Source organism: Penaeus monodon, unplaced genomic scaffold, assembly GCF_015228065.2.
Source record: "Penaeus monodon isolate SGIC_2016 unplaced genomic scaffold, NSTDA_Pmon_1 PmonScaffold_2011, whole genome shotgun sequence".
Taxonomy (NCBI): domain Eukaryota; kingdom Metazoa; phylum Arthropoda; class Malacostraca; order Decapoda; family Penaeidae; genus Penaeus; species Penaeus monodon.
The window spans coordinates 24,365-29,659 of NW_023649826.1; the positions used below are offsets into that span (position 1 = coordinate 24,365).

Below are 5,295 nucleotides of genomic sequence, written 5' to 3' on the forward strand. Positions count from 1 at the left end.
CCCTCTCTGGAAGGGGGGAAAAGGGATCGATGGGACTGTCAAACTAACCCTGCATTACACTGCTCACAACCGGCAAGGTTCTCGCTACATTTTTCTGAAAAGGATCCGCAAACCCCCTACTGAGGCACCAGAGACCGGAGCCTGGATTTATCCCCAAATCCACAAAGAACCCGTATCCTAGCGCTTTGAGTAAATTTTGGAACGCCTCGTGGTTTGGTCGGGGTTTTCTTTCGCCTAATCGACCCCAAAAAAGGGGTTTGACTCGGGGCATCGGGAAACGCTATGGGAGATCCCCGAGGCTCAGGGGAATTCCGAACAGATTATTGGCCTGATAGCAACCTCTATCTGGGACTGAAAATGCTGTAAAGTTGGTGGGGGTATGTCGAACTTTTCCTTTAAATTCCGGGGGGGGCAAGGCTGTGTCCCTTTCACCCACACTTTTTAAACTTGTAGACTGGATAAAGGCAGAGCTACTACCAAAGTCATGCGGAGCAACATAGGGAAATTAAGGGCTCGACCTTATTTGCCGACGATGTTCCATCCTATCTGAGTCCTTGAGTCATTGTGGGGGTCTTGATGCATTTGCAATGAGGCGAAGCCCCTAGGCTTAGAGGTCTCCTGACCAAGACCAAGATTCAGGACTTTGGGGCCGTAGGGAACCCGTTCAGTCGATCCATGCTTGCGGGGAGGACTTGAAGTCAAAAAGTTTTAATACCTTGGTAGCATCCATATCTTGGGTTTCAGACCAGAAATCAGTAGCGGATTTGGTCTGGGAACGGAGCCCTGAAAACAAACAACAAGAGGTTTGGAATGTCGGTATTGCAGAAGGGCCAAGCTGCGGTCTTTAAGGCCTTTATCTTTTCCCGTTTTGCTCTATGGAAGCGAAACCGGACGCTTCCCTGCCTTTGGGTCTCGCCTTGAGCCTTTTTACAAATCCTTCGCCGGATCTGGGGTACAGTTGGGAGGGCCACGGTCCAACCCCGGTTACACCGTAGACTGGCATGGGGCCTGTTACTTCATAAACCGGGATCGAACTCAGGTATATGGCCACCTGCTCGCCCCTATGGGCGACCCCGCCCACCAGGGTTTTTCTCTGCGAGAAACCTGGGTGGAGGGACCTTTGGGGGCGTCCCAGGGAAAATGGCTTGGCAGCTCGAGAGACCTGTCGGGGAACTAGAATGGGCCCTGTGCCTGCCCGGGACTCGCCTCGGGGATCCTCGTGGCGGAACGAAAGGGGGTGCGGCCATGGGCCCCCCTCGGCGTTAGCCCCCCGAAGATGTGATGATATATTATATATTATATATTATATAATTAATATTAATTTTATAATTTTTATTATATATATATTATTTAACTGCACACACAAACATACACAAACACAACACATTGATTATTCTAATTACATATATTTATGTATAAATATATGCGTATATATATATATATATATAATATATATAATATATAAAATTTTATATAGTTTATATATAATTAATGTAATAACCACACCACCACACAAAACACACAACCCCACACAACACACACACATATATATATTATAACAGATACGCATATAGATATAGACATGCCTATAAGTATATACCACAGAGAGTATATAAACCCAAAAGATTTTCGAAAAAAAAAAAAATTTAAAACGTTATTTCCTTTAAACTTTTTTTTCCTTTTAGGGATAGCAAGTAGTGATTTTTTATAAGTGATTGTTTTAAAATTAATTGAGCAAAAGAAGACCGCAAGCACATTGAAATCATAACGATCACTTCCCCTCACTGAGGTGTGTTCACTGTTCTTTTTCTCTTTGCGTGAGTTGTGGGTCTGTCTGTTGTCTGTCTCTGTCTCTATAAAAATCAGTTTTTTTTCACTATATAGAATACGAGAATTTTTATATTCTTTTTTTTCGTTTACTTTGCTGTTGTCCTTTTGTATGACTTTTTATACATGACTGAGACATAAATTCGCTCAAGCCCTACCTCTGCGCCAACGATGGTATACATTTGGGGAATTCGGGGAAATAACCCCCGGGCCCCAAGCAGACAGGCGTTTGGATCAAGGAAAAAATAACGATTAGCCCTTTGGGGTGGGGGTTTCTCAGTCATGGGATCCTTCTTAGCTAGTCTGAACGTAATTTTCCACCTGTTTTTTTTTTTATTTTTTTTTTTTGCGCAAAAATATCGCTTTTAACCAAAGGGGGCAAAAACTTTTCGTTTTCCTCTTCAGTGTTTGTCCCCTGCCCCCCTTCTATTTCTCTTTTTTCCCCTCACTCTGTCTTTTTGGGTTGCTGCCGCCTCTCTCTCTATGGTTCTTTCTTCTCTCAACCTGCCGCCTCCTTTTCCCCCTTCTCCCTCTCCTCCCCTTTTCTCCTCTCTCTCTCTCTCTCTCTCTCCTCTCTCTCTCTCTCTCTCTCTCTCTCTTTTTCTCCCCTCTCTCTCGTCTCTCTCTCTCTCTCCTTATAACTCCATCTCCTATCTCTATTTCTCTGTCGTCACAGGGGTGACTGTACAAATTTCTTAATATAGCCCACATTTGCCTACATTTAGTGTGTGGGTGTTAAAATCCGATTTTATTTTTCTTTTGATGTCTTGGGAATTTCGAAAATTTTTTAATTTCCTTATAAGTACAGATCTTTTCACGGGGGTAATTGGTGTTAGCCTTTTTCGCGTTTGATCATCATTATCATATTACCTTCCCTACTTTCCTTGTATTGCTATGATACTATGTTTTTTACAGGTAGAATTCCCGTCTTGCGCTGGCTGCACGTCTGAGCATTACGAAAACATACGTAAATCGCACGACAAATACACCTATATGTTCTTATTTGGTTCCTGGAAGACCGTTCGGCCCGCAGAATGATCCACTCAAATGTCCTTTTAACGTCACTCTATTACACTTAGTTGTTTATACATATATATATACACACACCAACACACCCAACACAACCCACACAAACACAAACACACAACACACACAACACACACAATATATTAATATATATAATATATATATTTTATATTGTGGTGTTTGTGGTTTTGTGTGTTTTTGTGTGTGTGTGTGTGTGGGGTGTGTGTGTGTGATGTTGTGTGTGTGGTGTTTTTGCGTGTATGTTTTTTTTTGTTACATGTGTAGCGTGTATGTGGGGCGTGTGTTTAACATACTCTCGTTTTGTGGTCACGACGCGGTCAGGTCTCTACTAGCTTTCTTTAAGCGTTTTCATCTGTCATCATTTTGGTCAGGTATCCGTTTAGATATTTAAATTTTTTTTTTTTTTTCTCATTTGGAACATTCCTAAAAGGGGTTATAAAGGGTTTGAACAGAAAATTTCCTATTATCTATTATATTTTTTCCCTATTTATTTTTATATTCCCTGCTACACCCCATTAAGAAACGCATTCAGTATCCGTGCAAAATATTCTAAACGTTTTTTTACTCACCGCATGTCATCCTAAAAAATGAGGCGGATATTCCTTTTTTGGGAAATTTTCCCTCCTCGACCCGCAGCGGAAATGAAAACGCGTCTTCCTCTGGCGTGTTGATATATACCATCTTTTCGACCAAAAGGCGAAAACATTTCTTGGTGAATCACTGAGGCAGTCAGTCTTTCTTCGGGGGGCAGTGCTTTGAACACGACGAGAGGGCGTCCTTTGAAGGTGTCAGTGATCCGGCCACTGGCAGTTTCGGAAAACGCCATGGATCCTCAGCAACAGACCTACTTGCAAGTGGTGCCTCTCGAAGCCAGGGGCCGGGCGGGTGGGCCGACGGCGCTGGCTCCCCTCCTCTGTAACGCCATCATACCGGGGGAAACCAAGTGCTCGGAATCGCTCCCGTTTTGCACTGCGACGCCCCCCCACGATTTTCAGCCCCAAGGCCAAAACTCCTCGCTTCCTAAGGCTCGTCGTCAAGGAAGAAAAAGACTCCAAAGTGGTAACGAACGAGGCCCTCAAGCTGAGCCCACCGACGGGGAGCGGAGGCAACGAGCTCTCAAGGCGAGGGCGCACAGGCAGAGGTGCAAGCAGATGGAGGAAAAAGATGGCGCAAGACACGAGGGAGGTAAAAAAAGCCACAAACACAAATCTTCGCGCAGAAATTGACAGGAAGAGACTCACATGTATGAGTTTGGAGAGAGCACTGGATGTAGCTACCCAGCATTACAACGTGTCGATTACAGTAAGTGTACTAATATTTCGTAGTACTTGTAAGGATATAAGGAGACGTAGCATTAGTAATAAAAATGTAAACACTCATTTAAATTAGACATTTATTTTGGTATCACGATCCAATATATAGATTTATATCTCTGAATATTTTTATTTTTTTTTTTCTTTTTCAGGTTACCTTTTGAGGATAAGGAAGACACCATGATACATAATAGTTAAAATCAGAACACAAGAAATGCACACTGGTTTCTATTGTTTTCCCTTTATGAGCATGGGTGTCTTTGTTGGGATTTGTTAATCATATGATTGTTAATCAATATACTATTCTAGAAGGCTGAGTGTATGTATTTATGTTTAAATGGGTGTTGAGAAAATATACTTGCAAATGATATTCCTAATTTTGTCCTTTCTCCATATGTTTCACTCTATAACGGCTTAAAAGATTCTGCCCTTTTCATATTATTCTGCGACAGAATTACCTCAACTAATTCAAAATATACCCCTATTCTCTCCCTCTCTTCTCTTTCTCTCTCTCTCTTTCTCCTCTCTCTCTTTCTCTCACTCAATCTCCCTCCCCCCCCCTCTCTCTCTTTCTTTCTCTCGCTCGATCTCCCCCTCTCTCTCTCTTTTTTCTCCCCGATCTCCCCTCTCTCTCTTTTTTTTTATATATTCGCTCTAGACAGAAAATTAAAAGAAGATTAAAATAAAAGGACGTGGGGGTATATAAAAAAACTTCAATAAAACCCAGCCAAAAAATGACACTAAAAGAAAATAAAGGAAGACAAAACCGAGAAAAAAGAAAAATATAGATAAGAATGCATATAAGCTTATATTCACCGATTTTTATTTTATATATTTTATATAAAATTTTATATATTATATATATTATTATTGAAAAAAATCAAAAAAAAATTTTTTTTTTCCTTTTAACTTTTGTTCTTTTTGGATAGCATTTCTTTGCTTGCGAAATGAACATTTCAGATAATGATTATCTTTAAAAAATTTTGATCAAAAAGGAAACGTAACACATGGAAAAATAATATTAATTTTCCCTCACTCTGTGTGGGTGTCCTGTTCCTTTTCTCTTTGCGGTGTGTAGGTCTGTCTGTCTATCTCTGTCTCAATACAA

At 41.2% G+C, this 5,295-nt stretch overlaps 1 pseudogene; it reads left to right on the forward strand.

The window, feature by feature from the left end:
• Positions 1-1,140: 1,140 nt before the first annotated feature.
• On the forward strand, positions 1,141-4,351 carry LOC119569946 (annotated as a pseudogene).
• Positions 4,352-5,295: the final 944 nt, after the last annotated feature.